The sequence below is a fragment of the Triticum dicoccoides genome, chromosome 3A (assembly GCF_002162155.2).
Source record: "Triticum dicoccoides isolate Atlit2015 ecotype Zavitan chromosome 3A, WEW_v2.0, whole genome shotgun sequence".
Lineage (NCBI taxonomy): Eukaryota > Viridiplantae > Streptophyta > Magnoliopsida > Poales > Poaceae > Triticum > Triticum dicoccoides.
The window spans coordinates 313,706,223-313,726,111 of NC_041384.1; positions in this window are offsets into that span (position 1 = coordinate 313,706,223).

Here is a 19,889-nt window from a genome sequence, read left to right on the forward strand (position 1 = left end):
GAACTAAATAACTTGAATGTGGTGTTACGTCAATATGCAACGGAGTTGCATATTGAGCCCACTTAATTTGTAGTTTTGTTTGTGCACTTTGCCATGCCATGCTTCTTTAAACCGGACATGCATCATACTTGTTTGCGCATCGTGCCATGATTATGTGATGGTTGTTTTACTATATTGTTTGCTTTCTTTCCGGTGTATCTTCTTTGGGTTGGTTCCGGTAACGTCGTGTTTGTGAGGACCCGTTCGTCTACGTCCGTTTGTCTTATTCATGGACTCGTTCTTCTTCCTTGCGGGATCTCAGGCAAGATGACCATACCCTCGAAATCACTTCTATCGTTGCTTGCTAGATGCTCGCTCTTTTGCTATGCCTATGCTGCGATACCTACCACTTGCTTATCATGCCTCCTATATTGTTGAACCAAGCCTCTAACCCACCTTGTCCTAGCAAACCGTTGATTGGCTATGTTACCGCTTTGCTCAGCCCCTCTTATAGCGTTGTTAGTTGCAGGTGAAGATTGAAGTTTGTTCCTTGGTTAGAACATGGAGATGTTGTTCCTTGTTGGAACATGTTTACTTGTTGGGATATCACAATATATCTTATTTAATTAATGCATATAGATACTTGGTAAAGGGTGGAAGGCTCGGCCTTATGCCTGGTGTTTTGTTTCACTCTTGACACCCTAGTTTCTGTCATATCGGTGTTATGTTCCCGTATTTTTGCATCCCTTACGCGGTTGGGCTATTATGGGAACCCCTTGACAGTTCGTCTTAAGTAAAGCTCTTCCAGCAATGCCTAACATTGGTTTTACCATTCGCCACCTAGCCTCTTTTCCCTTGGGTTTCGCGGACTCAAGGGTCATCTTTATTTTAACCCCCCCCCCGGGCCAGTGCTCCTCTGAGTGTTGGTCCGAACTGAGCTGCCTGCGGGGCCACCTCGGGGAAACTTGAGGGTTGGTTTTACTCGTAGCTAGTCTCATCTGAGTGTGCCATGAGAAAGAGATATGTGCATCTCCTATCGGGATTTGTCGGCACATTCGGGCGGTGTTGCTGGTTTAGTTTTACCCTGTCGAAATGTCTTGTTGTAACGGGATACCGAGTCTGATCGGACCGTCTTGGGAGGAGGTCTATTCCTTCGTTGACCGTGAGAGCTTGTCATGGGCTAAGTTGGGACACCCCTGCAGGGATTTCAACTTTCGAAAGCCGTGCCCGCGGTTATGGGCAGATGGGAATTTGTTAATGTCCGATTGTAGATAACTTGAACCTTAACTTAATTAAAATGGGTCAACTGCGTGTGTAACCGTGATGGTCTCTTTTCGGCGGTGTCCGGGAAGTGAATGCGGTGTTGGAGTTATGTTTGCCGTAGGTTGTTTTAGGATCACTTCTTGATCATAGTTCTTCGTTCGTGCTTTGCCTTCTCTTCTCGCTCTCTTTTGCGAATATGTTAGCCACCATATATGCTAGTCGCTGGCTGCAGCTCCACCTCATACCTGTTACCTTACCCATAAGCTTAAATAGTCTTGATCGCGAGGGTGCGAGATTGCTGAGTCCCCGTGGCTCACAGTTACTTCCAAAACCAGCTTGCAGGTGCCGATGAGTCCGTGCAGATGACGCAACCAAGCTCAGGAGGAGCTCGATGAAGATCTTGTCCTTTGTGTTGTTTTGTTCTAGTTGGTCAGTAGTGGAGCCCAGTTGGGGTCGATCGGGGACCTTTGTCGCATTTGGGGTTCTTCTGTTATTTTCGCTCCGTAGTCGGGCCTTGATTGTATTTGGATGATGTAATGCTTTACTCATGTATTGTGTTAAGTGGCGATTGTAAGCCAACTATGTATCTTTTCCCCTATTGTATTATATGGGTTGTTTGCGAAGATTACCTCACTTGCGACATTGCTTTCAATGCAGTTATGCGTCTAAGTCGTGCTTCGACACGTGGGAGATATAGCCGCATCGAGGGTGTTACAGAACACTCACCTAGTGATATTGAAAAAAAAATGTTGATGTTCATGATGACTCTCAACCAAATAATAAAGAACCAGACAATGATGTTGAGATAGAACCACATGTTGATCTTGATAACCCACAACGTAAGGATAAAAGGTATGACAAAAGAGACTTTGTTGCTAGAAAACAAGGTAAAGAAAGAGAAACGTGGGTTCAAAAACCAATGCCTTTTCCACCCAAGTCAACTAAAAATAATGAAGATGAAGAATTTGAATGCTTTGCTGAAATGCTGAGGCCAGTCTTTTTGTGTACTCGCTTAACTGATATCCTGAAAATGCCTCCTTATGCAAAGTATATGAAAGACATCATCGCAAATAAGAGAAAAATACCGGAAGCTCAAATCTCCACTATGCTTGCTAATTATACTTTTAAAGATGGTGTACCTAAAAAACATGGAGATCCCGTAATACCAACTATACCTTGCTCTATCAAAAAGAATTATGTGAAAACCGCTTTGTGTGATTTAGGAGCTGGTGTTAGTGTTATGCCTTTCTCTTTATATAAAAGACTTGACTTGAATAAACTAAGACCTACTAAAATATCTTTCCAAATGGCTGACAAATCAACTGCCATACCTATCGGTATCTGTGAGGATGTGCCTGTTGTTGTTGCTAATGTTAATATTTTGACTGACTTTGTTATACTTGAGATGCCCGAGGATGACAACATGTCACTTATCCTTGGTAGATCCTTCTTGAATACTGCAGTGGCTGTTATTGATTGCAATAAAAGCAAGGTCACTTTTCATATCAATGGTAATCAGCATACGGTGCACTTTCCGAAGAATAATTCCAAGTGAATGGTATTAATATTTTTGAAAAATCTTCGACAATCACTATTGGAAGTTTTCAAATACCTCTACCTACTATCAAAAGGAAATATGAAATGCTTATTGTTGGGGACATGCATATCTCCATTAAGGTAACTTAGTGATTTACGAAAGTTCTTCGGTTTCATGCTAATCAAAAGTAGTTGTTAATAAGACCTGATCAACCTTATTAATGGATCATTTTTGAACGGTATGAAGTTGATGAATTTAGTAAGCACTACTTTCTATCTCTACTTTTTATTCTCTGTTTTTATTAGTTAAATAAAATAAAATAACATGTTTTGGCTATTTTCTGATTTTTCCCGTGCAATAAAAAATGACCCAAAAATAAAAGTTCTTAGAATACCCTAAAAATTTAATATGATTTTTTATGAATATTTGAGAATTTTTGGTGCAATAAACATCAGAGGGAGGCGCACCAGGTGGGCACAACCAACCTGGGCATGCCAGCACCCCCATGCGCTCCCTGGTGGGTTGTGTTCCCCACGTGGGCCCTCTCACTTATCTCTTCATACCACATCATCACCTACCTCCAGAAAAAAATCTCCATTGCTCTCTCTCCCGTGTTCTTGAGCTCAAACCCGCAGATTTCGATCTCTCTGCTAGAAGCCCCATTTCCAAAACTATTTCGGGGGATTGTTGCTTGGTATGTAACTCCACCGTTTATCCAATTACTTTTTGCTTTAGTGGTTTATATTTTGAATAATTAGCTACTCTTGGTGCTGCTGTAGATGTGCTTGCATGTTAAATTCTTAGCGTTCTAAGTAGTTCAAATGCTTGCTATGACCTCTATGTATCCCTATGAGTAGTTGGTATCATTTTTGTGAAGTTTTATTGAGAAAATTTTAGGGGCTAATAAATTTCAGAATTTTGTTCATAGGAAAACCATGAATATCTTTAGGGAGTTTGGCTCCAATAAGAACTCCAAAGGTGTTATTGGGGAGTTATCTGATAGTGATCTCCATTCTCGAAGGTTGGCGGAGGTATGGCCATGCAAATGGCTGCACACCCCGTTCCTAGATGGGGTTGGAATCCTTCAGGAGTTCATGCAATATGCTGCGAATGCCGGCCTCACCGACTTCACTGCAGATAAGTGTGAACAGCACCAAATCCTCACAAATATTTGTGTTCAGAGCTTTACTTTCCTGTGTAGGAATAATCCTCCTGAAGTTAGCTTCGATTTATATGCTAAAAACCATCAAATACCACTTACTAAATTTTGTGACATATGCTTGATCCCTTCTGATGGGAGCTTGGCCGAGCCTAGGACGGCTGGGTTTGAGGAATTTTATCATACTTTGACCATGGGAGATGAGAGAGTGGTGTCAGCTACCACTGTTGCTGGCCTGCATTTTCCTGCTGTTCATTACTTTGAACTCTTCATTGCAAAATGCTTGCTCTCTTGGGAGATGGTGGGTGCGCTCATCTCACCAGACCTTGCTATTTTACATTGTGCATTGGAGGGCAACAACACTTATAGCTTGGGAGCTATTGTGGCTCATCGCCTCCATCTTAATAAATCTCAGGGTAAAATCCGTGGTGGGATTTATGCTACTCGCTTGGCGGCCCACTTTAATGTTGGGATACGCCCTCATGATTACCCTCTCACCAAGGTTTACTTAGACTGTGCAGCCATGGAACACCAACATTTTCTTGCACAGGATTATCCTAACATTCCTATTCCTTATAACCTAGTCTTTAGTGTTGACACTCATGATACTATTCTCTTGCCTGCTCCTGCTTTGTTTGATCCTGTTTCCAGGGGCAGATATAAGATCATACCTGCAGACATCATCGCCTATCAAAACGCTCAAACTGCTGAGGAGGCAGCAGAGGAGGAGCCTCCATAGTGGTAACAGTGGATGCCCGCTTCTCAGTACCACAACTACTATCTAGATTACTGATCGATTACCAAGTTAGGCCAAAAGCCTAAGCTTGGGGGAGTACGTGTTTCTCACCGACAATTACATTCATGTCCACTTATTGATCATGTCGGTGTTCACACATAATCATTGTATCATCCATGCTTAGATTTATTTTTCTTACTTTCTTCTTGTGTGTTTGAAAAACTTTAGAAAAACCAAAATAATTAGTTGTAGCTAGTTTACTTTCCATGCATGCTTAGTTGTTATATTAAAAAGAAAATCCAAAAAGACTTCCTTGTTCTTCTTTTGCTTGTTGGGAGCTTTCCCATGTAAATAGTTTTTCTTCTTTTTGCTTTTCTCCCTTATTTGCTTGCTCAAGAAAACCAAAAACTAAAAAAATATTTCAGTGTGTTTCTCTGAATTTCTTTTCTTTTATTTGAGTTGTACCAAGGAGAAGACCATGATGAAACTGTTGAGTGGCTCTCATATGAATAATTGTTGAACTAATAAAGAGCACATTTTACCTTGTCTTCTCCCATTGAATAAAATGTTCGTAGATTCCAGCTTACTCCATGGCGCTCTTGCACTATTATTATTTTCATATCGTTTGATCGTGCAAGTGAAAGGCAATAATGACGAAATTCGATGAACTAGCCGTGGCAGAGAAAAACTGGTATGAACTCAACTTGTTCTGTTTGTGTAAATATGTTTAACCTAATATCCATGATTCAGCCCATTATGATTAAACATGTTTGCAATGACAATTAGATATTATAGTTTCGCATACCATGCATAAGTAGCTGGGAGTGGATAATGATTTATCTTGGATATCAACATTGTGTTAAAATGATTGGGATGTAGTATGATGATATGGTATCCTCCTCTGAATATTCATGCATGTAGTTGAATCAAAACCAACGTAGCCTCTATGATATTTATGTTCATGGTGTTCATATCCTACTCATGCTAGTGTCCAATGTTACTTATGCATAATGCATGATGATGATCGTTGTTGCTCTCTAGCTGGCCACTTCTCAATCTAATTGTTGGCCTTCGCCTGTACTAAGTGGGGATTCTGCTTGTACATCAAAACCCTTGAACCCAAGGTTATTCTAGATGAGTCCACCATATATACCTATATGCGGTATTAACCTGCCGTCCTAAGTAAATATGCATGTGGCACCTCTAAAAAAACTTCTAATAAAATTATCCGTTTTGTGTGCCTGGATCGTTCATGGAACGACAGGAGTGGGTTGGTATCTTCCATGCTAAGTGGGTTATTCTCAGGACTAGTGTTTATTCACTCGCCATCACACGAGAAAAGGGCGGTCATAGGGATGCCCAATCCCAAACTGCAAAATACAAAAAGAGTTAATCGCTCGAATAATCAAACAAAAACTCCCAATGGAGTCAAAACCTTTACTTTTATCACTTGGGAACCGCCACTAGCCTGTTTACCATGGGAGATATTGATAACTGATAGTCGTGAAGTGAATGAGAAGCGTGCATGTCTCAAAATATCATTTATCTCTGTTTTAAAACTTGAGCCCTGGCAGCTCTGCAAATCACTGCTTCCCTCTATGAAGGGACTTTCTGTTTACTTTTATGGTGTGTCATCACCCTCTAAAACAAGCACTAGAAACTAAGAGAGCACAACTGTCATGACTTATGCATTGTGTGTAGCTAATGTTGGATGCATCCTGATTGGATCTTTTCTACCTTGGATTACAATGTTTAGTCATTGCTTGGACTTTGGAGGTGCTCTGCATTTATATTTTGCGATCTCAGAAAGGGATAGTGAGATACCACTAGTGTCAAATTATATCATAGTTGTTTTGACAACATGTTGCCGTTTGAGATATCTTATCATTGCTCGCTAGCTAATCATGTCATTGGTATGAGCTATTACAATCTTTAAGAGTTATTGACGACATGGTTAATTACCGGAATGGTGTTGTTTTTAGCAGAACAACCATGGTGTTGTTTTTGTGCAGAAATAAAAGTTCTCGGAATGGAACGAAACTTTGTGAGGAATTTTTATATAATATATAAGAATTTCTGGAGCCAAGACCTACCGGAGAGGGGCCCCTGGGTGGGACAACTAACCATGGCACACCCCCCTCTCCTGGCGCACCCAGGTGGGTTGTCCCCACCTAGTGGCCCCGCAGACCCTGATTACAACGCTATAAAATCCTATTTTCGGAGAGAGAAAATCATGGAGAAAGAATTATCGCGATCCACGAGATGGTGCCGCCGCCAAGCCCTGTTCTTCCTCGGGAGGGTAGAGCTGGAGTCCGTTTGGGTCTCCAGAGAGGGGGATCTTCGTTCTTCGTCATCACCAACCCTTCTCCATCACCAATTCAATGATGCGCCCCACCGGGAGTGAGTAATTCCTTCATAGGCTCGCTGGTCGGTGAGGAGTTGGATGAGATTCATCGTGTAATCAAGTTATTTTTGTTAGGGCTTGATCCCTAGTGTCCACTATGTTCTTAGATTGATGTTGCTATGACTTTGCCATGCTTAATGCTTGTCACTTTGGGCTCGGGTGCCATGATTTCAGATCTGAACCATTCATATTATCACCATTATATTCATGTTGTAGATCCGATCTTGCAAGTTATAGTCACCTACTACGTGTTATGATCCGGTAACCTCGGAGTGACAATCACCGGGACTTCTTCCAGTGAGTACCATAGTTTGAGGAGTTCATGTATTCACTATGTGTTAATGCTTTGTTCCGGTCCTCTATTAAAAGGAGGCCTTAATATCCCTTAGTTTCCAATATGGACCCCACTGCCACGGGAGGGTAGGACAAAAGATGTCATGCAAATTCTTTCCATAAGCGTGTATGACTATTTATGGAATACATGCCTACATTATATCGAGGAACTGGAGCTAGTGTTGTATCTCCCTAGGTTATAACTATGTCATGATGAATATCATCCAACAAGTCACCGATCCAATGCCTACGAATTTCCCATATTGTTTCTGCTAAGTTACTACTGCTATCATCACTGTTACACTTGCTACAAAATTACTTCTATCACTGTTACTGTTACTGTTATTGCTGCTACTACTACTATCAAAAATATCAAACTACTTTGCTACTGATCACTTTGCTTCAGATAATTAATCTCCAGGTGTGGTTGAATTGACAACTCAACTGCTAATACCTTCAAATATTCTTTGGCTCTCCTTGTGTTGAATCTATAAATTTCGGTTGAATACTTTACCCTCGAAAACTGTTACGATCCCCTATACTTGTGGGTTATCGTTGTGCTATTTGCTTCTGTCGGATTTCGAGTTTCGGAAAAAACCCTTAAGGTTTGAACACTGGGGTGCACGCGAAGATCTCTCCCTCACCGATCACGCCCTCACACACTTCGCGATCTCTAAGGCTAGCTCACAACACAAGGGACACATGATTTATGCTGGTTCGGGCCATCGTTGCGGTGTAATACCCTACTCCAGCGTGGTGGTGGAGGATTGCCTCTTGGGCTAATGATGAGCAGTACAAGGGGAAGAACAGCCTCCTAAGGAGAGGTGTTCTTGTGTTTGGTGAACTTGGGGTTGTTCGGATCGATCTCCTTCTTTTCTATGCCATGGTGGCTCGTCCTATTTATAGAGGCCCTAGTCCTCTCCCTGAATATTGAGCGGGAAGGGAGCCAACAAATGCCAATTTGGAAAGGGGACAGCTAGTACATGTTATCCTGACAAAAGGTGGTCTTCGCCTGCCAAAGGCTCTGGTGGTGATGCCGTCTTGGGCTCCAAAGTGACCTCTGTCCTCCCATCCTGTTGGTCTTGGTCTCATTGCACCGATATGGACACCTTTGCCTGATGCCTCGGAACTCCTCACCTGCGCTTTCCTCCTTGGCACCAAAGAGGAAACAAGGACACTGTGCGCGCTGTCGCCCGCCTGGCACCCACCTGGCCTTGGTCATCATGGCTCACGTCACTGGAACGTCATGAGGTTTGCCTTGTCTTGATCTCTCCGCCCCTCGCGAGCCAGCATGGTGAGGCCGCTCCTGAGGAGGTCCTGTGTCGTCCACCTCATGAGGCTTGGCCCCTCGCGAGGGTCTTGAATGCTTGTTGGTGAAGATGGGTCGTACAGGCCCGCTCGCAGAGCCACGCCGTGGGCCGCGGGCAGGCTAGTCTGGGGAGCCCCGTTCCCAGAACGCCGACAGTTGCCCCCGGGCCCAAGGCGCACTCAGGCTTGGCTTCGAGGCGAAGCCAATGGGCAAGTGCAGAGCACTGTGGGCCCCAATATGCTGCGTCCTTGGTCGATGTGTGGCGGTCGATTGGACGTGGGCGACTCCGCTTCCCCATGCTGCCTCGGCAATTGCCCAACTTGACGAGTCCCTGCTGAATGCAAGGAAAAACCATCATTATTACCTTAGATCATGGAGGCCAGCGGTTGGCCTCCCTTTGGCTATAAATGGGAGGTGGGGGTGGAGCCCCATCCCCGTCTCTCCTCCACCTCTCCCGCTTCTTCTCCTTCCTTGCTCCACTCCTTGCTGGTGCAGTCATGGCGCCGATTCGGAGGTTCTCGGCTGTGGAGAAGGGCAAGGCTACCCTCAACGAGCCCGAGCTTCTCCCGCCGAAGAAGAGGAGGTCTCATCGCCGTGAGATGGTCATGAGGCCAGTGGTGTCGCGGCCTTGGTATGAGAGGCCGCCTCCTGGGTACCCGTTGCCCTTGTATGTTCACGCTGATGTTTCCGGAGGGAGGAGCAATGAGCGCCGCCCATGACCGTGGCCGTCGTGCCGTGGTGGCGCACGCCGTCGCCCCAGGGGTCCATGCTGTGGACTCCTTGCTCGAGTTCATGCTGCGGGCAGCGATGCCCCCGAGCACTTGGATTCGCCTTCCGCAGTTCTTCACCGTTGATATGCCGCCGAGGGGCCCTCTCGAGCTTTGGCTGCAGCACACCGACTGCGACGCCCCGGCGACTTGAGCGGAAATTGAAGTCGTCGCCTCCGGGAGGATCTTCATGACCCGAGGCTGGGGCGAGATTGCCCGAGTCTGCCGCGCGAACGGCGCCCTCGCCATGCACTTCGAGTATGACGGTGTCTCCACGTTGCTCTTCAAGGTCTTCATGAGGAAGGCCGCCGCTTGGAGTGCTGCCCTGAAGGAGGTCACTAGGATGGCGCAGCAGCGGGCGCTGGGCCTGCCGCAGGCCTCGCTCGCAGCTCCTCCAATGACAGTGGCGATTCCTGATGGTCCAGCGATTCTCCCGAGCTCGCAGAGACTCTAGAGATGAGCCACGACAGCTACGTTCCCCCGAGCTCCCGCCGTGCCCGAAGCAGGGCCGCGGCGTCCGGCCGCCATCATCGCTGATACATATGGGGTTGGCGCCGGCCCTTCGCGGGCCATTGTTGATGATGGCGTCGGCGACATCCGGTGTGTGTAGATAGAACTCCTAGGAATTCCTGTCCTTTTGTGTCATGCGAGGAAGCGAAATGAACCCCGTGGGGGCGTGTAAAGCGTCTATAATGTCTTTTGTTCATATCATCCTTGTTATGAAAATTTGCAAACGCGCGTCCTCTTGAGGCTACGTCTCCCCCTTTCCAATCCCGCAGTAGCTCGGTGCTCTACGTCGATAGGTCCCGGTCCCCAGGCAGGCTTCAGCCATCGCTGGTATGTCAGGTTGCGATGTCATGGTCAATGCCAGGAGGTGAGCGGCCCGAGGTCTAGTAAGAGCTCCTGAGGCACGATGCTCAAGAGGTACCCTTTAGCGTGCAAGCAGCTACCTAAGGATGGGAATGGGAGGTGACGTTGCCGCAGAAGGGCAGCAAAAGGTGAGGATCTTATGCCGTAATGCTGGGTTGGTCCAGGTATGAGACTTATCTTGGCATTCCGGAGCTGGCTTCAGGCGCCACACCGGACTTACATGTCGGCCGCTATTGGGTAGCTAGGTTAGGCCCGTGCGAGCTTCCCCCTCTTCTCCATGTTCTTCCTGGTGCCCTACGTCCTCAGGTCCCGGCCCTCGAGCAAGCTCAGCCGCCGCTGGTATGCTAGGTCGCGATGTCGTGGTCAAGGCCAGGGGGTAAGGGCTGGAGATCCAGTATGAGCTCCTGAGTCTCGATGCTCACGAGCCCCCCTTTTAACGCGCAAGCGAATCGCATGGAAGAAGAGAGAGAGTCTGCGGTACCACCTGTTGTAGTCCTCAGGAAGTTCCTGCAGATTAGTGCGAGGAAGGGGAACAGATCATCGGGCAAGTCGCCCGTCCGTTGCCAGCTTATGGGATGGGACTCCCTACCGCGGAGAGCCCCCGAGGCATGTACAGCCCTGCCCTGACACGTGGCTTTCATGGCAGGACTAGAAGAGGCGTGTCTGGGCACTCATGAGCCGGCACGGGACTCACGAGGCCCTACATCAAGGCGTGTTGCGCCTGGTCTTGATTCTTGTTCGCCGTGTTGGTCCTGCGAGGTGGTCAGACAACCTGCGCCAAATGAATCTCCTGAGGTTATCGCGTGAGAAAGCCAATCACCAATGGCCCTAGGAGGTGATGTGAATGGGGCCAGCCCACCAGAGAGAGCTCAGCCGTTGGATTTATCGACGCTGTAGGGACGGGCCCGAGCACAGACGCCGTTCCTAACCCTCTCACGCGAAGGGTCCTGAAGAAACATGACCGACGCACGGCTCCCATGGTGGGTGACAATCGAGCAGCTGATAACCATAGATAGATTATGCATGGAAAGCAAACATGCCACTGGGTCAGGCCCGAGCGGCTTGGGGATGATGCAGCCCGAGGGACACCCCCAGCGAGGTAAGCTAAAGACATAAACTAGAAAGGATACATGCCACAGGGATGGACCCACGCGGCCTGGGAATGATGCAGCCCTGGGGGCGCTCCCAGCTAAATAAACATGGAAAGTGTCACCTGGTTCCATTGATGAAGGGGTGTTGAGGCAGCTGAAGGTACGCGTCGGAGGGGTTGCACCTCACGAGCCACCGGGGCCCTGAGCCTTGGGAGGCCTTGGGGGTCCTAGCGGTTCCTTGAGGACCATCGCTATCTCCGCCAGGACTGCGTGGTGCCTGGCCTCCTAACCCGCCATGATGTTCCACGGGTTGCGCTGGAAGGCAGCCGCCACGCTCGGCAGGCTGAACGGCATGCGAACGTAGCTGTGGGGGGGAGACCTTCGCAGCGCCCAACACACGAAGGCCAGAAGTGCTCCTGAGATGCGGATCGGTTGAGCCCTGGGATGTCGATGCAGACGCACAGCTCACTACCCTCGCATAGGTGGGGAGCAACGCCAGGTGGGCGGCAGTCGCCACATATTGTTCTTGCTTCCTGAAGCTCTAGAGATACCTTGGTGATGAACTCCTGAGCATCGGGCGCTCCTTGCACAATGTCTTCCTGAGAGAGATGTTTCGCAAAGCATGCCTCCAAGTGGTGCCCGAGCGCCTCCCTCGTAATGTTGGCAAGGTCTGAGGCCCTCCAGAAAAGAGCCCCCGAGCCCTGCCCGAGGAGGGCACCGGGCGCGCCTTCCTATGCGACAGAGGGAGGCACCCCAGGTCTGGGTGCTGATCCTGACGAGGTTCCACTTGCGGCGCTGCCCTCCCAAGGTCCGGCACAAAGTAGCTGCTTCTTCTTCTTGGGGACGACCTCAAGAGGGTACCGAGCTGCATTGTTGTCAGGGTCTTCATTTGACACTCCTTGGAAGGTGCGCTCGAGGGAGCACACTGCATCTCTTTCTTCGCAGGGACTGTGATGATCCCGCCCCTCCCTGGTATGTTTAGGACACTCTAGCCATGGTGGGTCACCGCCATGAACTTAGCCAGGGCTGGGTACCCAAGGATGGCATTGTATGGCAGACGGATGTGGGAGACGTCGAAGTTGATGAGCTCGGTGCGGTAGTTGTTGCGTTCTCTAAAGGTGACTGGGAGGCGGACCTGACCTATCGACGTGGTGGAGCCTCGGTCACTCCTGAGAAAGGCTTGGTAGGCTGAAGCTAATCTTAGGGCACTTCAAGGTTGTCGAACGTCTCGACGGACAGGACGTTGAGCCCTACACCGCCATCGATGAGTCTCTTGGTGACTTCGCCCAAGATGATGGGTGAACAAAGCATTGGGAGAGCACCAGCGGTGCGGTAGCCGCGCACTTGAGCTGATCTGCCGAACTGAAAGTGATGGCACACTAGGACCACCTGAGCAGGCGAGTGGCCTCGAGCTTGGAGAGGACCGCGTTCACCTCGCAAGCAAGAAGATACGCTGTGAGGCTGGGGCTTGAGCTTCACCCAAGATGCAGGCGATAACACGCGGCTCTTGGAAACCCCCAGCCCCCTCGTCTTGATGGTCGTCGTCGTTCCTTCTTGGTGGTGGCGGCAGCAGAGGAAAACTGGGGTTGCCCTGAGGGCGATCCTCGCAAGGCTGATCCCTCTAGGCGCCCTCGCGAGGCTGATCTTGCCAGCGGTCCTCACGAGGTCGGTCGCGCCACTCCTGGCGTGGGCCATGGTCATCCCAGCGTCCTCCGCCAAGTCCTCCTCCTCGGCCGTAGCCTCGGTCGTTGCACTTAGGGTGTCGACCGAAGCATCCATCAAGAATGGCCCTGAGCTCTTGACAATCATTGGTGTTGTGGCTGTGCATGTTGTGGAAGGTGCAGAATGGTCGGCTGCCCTTTGATGACTCGGGCTGGTCCCTGCCGCGCTTCGTGTCCAGCTCCGTCGCAAGCACGGTGACTCCCTTGCGCTTCACGTCGTTGGCCTTGGGTTTCTTCTCCACTGGGTCGGCAGCTGGGAGCTCGAGGAGGGAAAGGCGCCCTTCCTCAGTCCTTGCGCACTTGGTCGCTAGGTTGAACAGCTGCAGGGATGTGCACAGCTCCTCGTGGATGGCGAGCTCCTCCTTCATCTTGACGTCGCGGACGCCGTCAGAGAACACAGAGATGATGGCCTCGTCCGTCACCTTGGGGATCTTGAGATGAACATTGTCGAAGCGCTGGATGTACTTCTGGAGTGTCTCCCCTGGTTGTTGATTGACGCGACGCAGGTCACCCGCGGCCGGTGGGCGGTCACGAGTGCCCTGTAAGTTGGCGACGAAGCGGTCGCGCATCTCATCGCAGGAAGAGATGGAGCCCGGAGGCAGGTTCAGGATCCACGAACGAGTGCCATCCTTGAGAGCTATAGGGAACCAATTCACCATAACTTTCTCGTTGTTGTTCGCCGCCTCGATGCTCAGCTCATATAGCTGCAGGAACTCAGCTGGGTCAGCGGTGCCGTCGTAGCGAGGAGGCAGGTCCATCTTGAACTTGCCTGGCCACGCGACGCTACGCATCTTGGGGGTGAAGGCCCGGAAGCTGGTCGTAGTCACCGCGGCCCACCATGGAGGTGGAGCCTGGTCTTGGCGCCCGCGCGCCACCACGACAAGCGACACATGGCCCTGCCACGGAAAGCGATCCTGACGCGGTGGTGCGGCGAGCAGTGGAGCGTTCTCTTATAGTCGAGGAACTTCATGACAGCTTCTTTCTTCACGCGCGGCCACTCGGCGCGATGGGTCGCGCCGCGGAGCCGCGCGCCTTCGCGCCAGGGTGCCGTCTTGGTGCAGGGGTGGAGGAGGTGTTGCATGAGCTACATCGCCCGTAGCTAGCGGTGGACGAGGCAGCGAGAGGGACAATGCAGGGGAGCCCCCTGCGGTGCTGACGAGCTCAGCGATGCGGTCCAGCCAGTCCTCGTAGAGGTCATTGACTGGGCGGTAACGCAGGAGCTCGTGCGCCATGAGTAGCACGGCCCGCGCGTCCGTGGGAGCGTGACGAGCGTGGGACGAGTAACCTGCAGGGGTCAGCAATGGAGTGGCAGTGCGGCCGTCCCGCCGCACCGAGGGGTGCAACGAGCATGCTTGCTGCTTGTTCCCCGCCGGGCCGGTGGCGGTGTTGGTGGCGGGTGACGGAGAACAACGGGGAGACCCGCCGACAGGAGCCGTCTGGGTGACACGAGCGGCGAGGGCGGCCCGGCACTCAGCTCGGGCGCGATGAGCGTCTGACTTGGTTGTGACGAAGCGGTGGAACGCAGAGCGATGGAAGGAAAGCTTCGGCGCACCCCTACTTGGCGCACCAAATGTCAGATTTCGGGTTCCGGCAAAACCCTTAAGGTTCGAACATTGGGGTGCGCGCGAAGATCTCTCCCTCACCGATCATGCCCTCACACACTTCACAATCTCTAACGCTAGCTCACAACACAAGGGACACAAGATTTATACTGGTTCGAGCCACCGTTGTGGTGTAATACCCTACTCTAGTGTGGTGGTGGTGGTGGATTGCCTCTTGGGCTGATGATGAGTAGTACAAGGGGAAGAACAGCCTCCTGAGGAGAGGTGTTCTTGTGCTTGGTGAACTTGTGGTTGTTCAGATCGATCTCCTTCTTTTCTATGCCGTGGTGGCTAGTCCTATTTATAGAGGCCCTGGTCCTCTCCCCAAATATTGAGCGGGAAGGGAGCCAACAATGGCCAATTTTGAAAGGGGACAACTAGTACAAGTTATCCTGACAAAAGGTGGTCTTAGCCTGCCAAAGGCTCTGGTGGTGATGCCGTCTTGGGCTCCACGGTGACCTCCGTCCTGCCATCCTATTGGTCTTGATCTCGTTGGACCGATATGGAAACCTTTGCTTGATGCCTCAGAACTCCTCGCCTGCGCCTGCCTCCTTGGCACCAAAGAGGAAACAAGGACACTGTGCACGCTGGCGCCCGCCTGGCACACGCCTGGCCTTGGTCGTCATGGCTCACGTCACTGGAACCTCACGAGGTTTTCCTTGTCTTGATCTCTCCGCCCCTCGCGAGCCAGCCTGGTGAGGCCTCTCGCGAGGAGGCCTTGTGTCGTCCGCCTCGCGAGGCTTGGCCCCTCGCGAGGGTCTTGAATGCTTGTTGGTGAAGATGGGCCCTTACGGGCTCGCTCGCAGAGCCACACCGTGGGCTGCAGGCAGGCATGTCTAGGGACCCCCGTTCCCAGAACACCGACAGCTTCCTCAACAAGTCAATTCATCTCTAAGTGCAAAAGTAGAATCTCTGTCTACCAATAGTTTAGCCTCTAGAGCATCAGCAGTTGGAAATTCATGATGCACGATTGGGTCGGTGCCACTGCTATGGGATGATACAACGTCCATGGGACCTCGCTCTTTGATTTTGGGCTAACCTGTTTTGCCATTAAAGTTCCGATTTGATTCCGAAAAGTTGAAGTTAGCAAAACATCTCAACTGGAAGTTATAACAGCAAACTAGTTAAACAGACAAGGTATTAAAGAGTTTCAATTGGATGTTGAAAAGTAGTTATTAACATCATTGTAACCGGTTGCAGCAGCAAAGTAGTTAAACAAACAAGTTTGCCAAAAGGTACCTATTTTGGCATTGGAGTTTTTCTTGGATCCTGAAAAGTTGAGTAACCAGTAATGTGATTAGAGCAACTGCTTGCAGCAGCAAACAGTTAAACAAACAAGTTTTGCAAAAGGAACCTGTTGTGGCATTGGAGTTCTCTTGGATCCTGAAAAGTTGAGTCCTCGGTAACTTGATTAGAGCAACAAGTTACAACAGCAAACCTGTTACACAAATATATTTTGAAAATGTACCTGCTATGCAATTGGACTTCCAATTGGATCCTAAAATCTTGAAGTTGGTAAGATGATTATAGCAACAAGTTACAAAAGCTAACCAGGTAAACAAGGAAGTTTCTAAAAGCATACCTGTTGTGCCAACGGAGTTTCAGTTGGATCTTGCAAAGTTGAATGTTAGCAATCATAAATAAAGTATTTCAAGAACCATAAGAAGCTAACATCAAACTAGTAAAACTAAACATTTTTGGCAACATATTTAATTACACATGAACTAGTAAAACTAACAAGTTCTTGGCAACGTATTAAAGTAACAAGTCAGTACCGTTTACCAGAAACACAGACATCTGTAAATTTCTTTGATGTAAGCAAAATGATTCCAACACACATATATATAAGTTAAAAAGACGGTGTCCCTCATATAAACCTGACAGTTGTCTCTCTATGAACATGCAAACATTACTAGTGGTACAAGTGATAACAGCAAACCATTTAAACAAACGGAGTATCAGAATGTAAATTACACGTGAATTCTATTGCACCCTAGAAGTACATATGACCAGCTATCTATCTGCTTAAGTACCTATTTAAGTTCAGGAAAACAGGTAATTCTTAATAGTAAGTATCAAACACATAGAGAGGCACAGTCGATAATAGGATTAACAAGCTATGGAATTATGCAATCAGTAACAAACTAAATTAAGCCAAGCAACATAATTGAACAATTTTGCAGTAAGTGGCTAACTAAAATTCTGAGAAGCAGGTAACTAAACTTACTCTAGCTCTTTGTACAGGCACACTACCACTTCTTTATCCCTTACAAGGTTCTACGAAGGAGTCCATGGAATCAATTGCTTGGATGCATAGTCAAAATACTTTTTTTCTTCCCACACTGCATTGGTACGTCGAATGGTTAATCTGATAAGATAGTGCGTCATTCATATGTTATATGAGGACGGGTTGTCAAACTAGTTGTAGCCACACACATCACACTGACTTTTACTGTATATTTCATGCTATTACATTTGGCATATCGAGATCTAAGCAATGTAGAATAGGATGAAAAGACTGACATCCTTCACATTATTGGTGAACTCAATTCATAGAAACAAGCAATTCAACCATTCTATGGGTAAATCAAAAGAGCCACTGGAATATTATTCACTACCCCAATCATACACGCAAAAAGGGGCGACGACACCGTAGGGGCTGGTATGGGCGGCCGCCTCGGGTGGCTGGAAATTGTGCACCTAGTTTGTGTCGTGCAGGTTGACCCAGGCTAGTTTTGTTCGTCCCAAAGCACGAGCATGCAATGTAAAAAACAAAGAAAAACATTTCAATTTGGATGGGCCAATAACGTAAGTGCAAGGTAGGCCCTATAGCAGGCTCGCAACCCAAATGAGTGCCTCCCATATCGATCAACAGCAGGAAAAATCCCAATTTGTTCGCTCCAGCCTCAAGTCTGGTTCACTCCTAACCTAGCTGCCGTTGGACAGACCGATACAGCAGTTCCTTGCGCCCTTGTTGGACGCCAGTCGCCGGGCTTCAAGCGAATTTAAAGACAAGAAGATGAAGATCCAACCCTGGGTGTAGCCTGCTTGGGAGCCAACGGCGGCAGCACGAGCATGGCATCGAGATTGTGCAAAGGAACAGTCGCAGCTTGCAAGAGCAGCATGCACAACGAGCAGGTACATCACATCCTTGATTATATCTAATTCAACTATTCAATTTCTGGCCAATTGTTAAACTTGACGGTGTTGTAAAACTGCTTGTATGTAGGGAATCCATGAGAAAATGAAACCATTTTTTTCTTATTTTATAACTTCCCCAATCAATACTGAACTGAATGAACCTGATGTATCTAATCAAGTGTCCGGTGCAAACATACAAGCTCATGTTGTTGTTGAGCCTGAAGTGTCTAATGAACAGACTGCTAATGAAGAATTTGATGCAAACATTTTACATGCTCCTGGTGATGAACACATAGTGTCTAATGAGGGATCTAATGCAAGGGTTTCCCAAGCTCCCATTGAAGCATTTAGTGTCTAATGATGATCTTCTATGTTGAGAGAGACATAGTGATTTGCAGGCATTGATGACAAGCAAATTATAGTACATTTTCAAGGCTTGAGGAAACGTTGAGGCCATTTACAAGAAAGTCCCCATATCATGACAACGTAGCATAAATACTTTTCTAATCTATTGTTTGAAACTATTGGCATACTTATGTAGGATAGATATATTGATATGCAGTTTGTGCACTGGTTATAGGTGCAATCACACTTCGATATTTTCAGCCAGAGAACGAATAATTCAGGCAGGTATAGACCATGTTAGTAGCCCTTGCACACCATGTTGCATTTTGTGCTTTTTGGCCCTTACATCATTTAGTGTTTTATAATCTGAACTACTTTGGATCATTAGCTGGTTTTCAAAGTGCATGTAGCTTCAAATTTCTCAAGTTGTGTTTATTTCTGGAGTGCAAGTGCCTTCATATTTTTAAAGTTAAATTTTGACCCCTCGTAACTTGATTTCATGGAACCGCCACTACACAAAAATCCTACGTGGAGGTTAGAACGGATTAAATGAAATGCAGGGACTTACGCTAGCTCGTTGTACAGGCTCAGTGCAGCTCTGCTTGCGCTTGAGATGTTCCATGTACAAGTCCATGTTACCACTTACCTAGATGTGCATGCATTGTGCTGCTTGCATCCGCCTCTACATTTCCGACACGGCGAATGGTTGATCATGTAGGAGGAATCGACCTTGCTGTTGTACCGGAGGACAGGTACTTACAAGGTTATACCAGTCTGCAGGATGTGTACCAGATCCTGTAGCACCGTCATGCTTCGCTAAAAAATGGTTTTGTTTGTTTCAAATGATATCTCCAAAAGAAATAAGAGTTAAAGCCAGACTTGCATAGGCATGCAAGCTAAGAGAGCAGTGAAAGGATATCCAAACATCGTCGGAACAGTGCGCAAGGGAGTGCTATGTGGAGACCTAGTTCGGGCCGGAGTTTGGGCATGCTCGCCTAGCTAGAGTGGAGGTCACTTGAGAACTCTTTAGGGTGATGCGCTGGTGTTGGCTAGCGACGCATGGATGCAGATCTTGAGTGGTAGCGGAGTGCTATGATGCGGTGGATGAGACCGTTGGTGAAGCCCCAACGGCCTCGGGGACAGAGGTGCGATGATGTGCTCGGTGAAGTTGCCCCGGTGAGGTGGGAGACGGCGTCGGTGAAGCGCACCTGATGCGGTGGAAGTCGGTGTCCGTGAGGCACGTTAGTTGTGGCGGCTGACATTGTCGGTGGACCATGAATGCAGATCTTGAGTGGCAGCGGAGCCCTATGATGCGGTGGACGAGACCGTTGGTGAACCCCAATGGCCTCGGGGGGCGGAGGTGCGATGATGTGCTCGGTGAAGTAGCCCCCGTGCGGTGTACGAGGGCGTAGATGAGGTAGGTCCGATGCGGTGGCGAAGTGCGACTGTCGTCTTCGTCATCGTCGTCCGGCATAGAGGTGGGGAAAGAGATGAGATGAGAGGCGATTCGAACTTTTCTTGGGTTGGCGGCGAATTAGGGATTTGAGCAATCTGGACGCGGAAGGGGACGGTGGAGAAGGGAGATTTTGCAGGGCTGGAATTGGGGCCGCCATATATTTCAATCCGAAACATG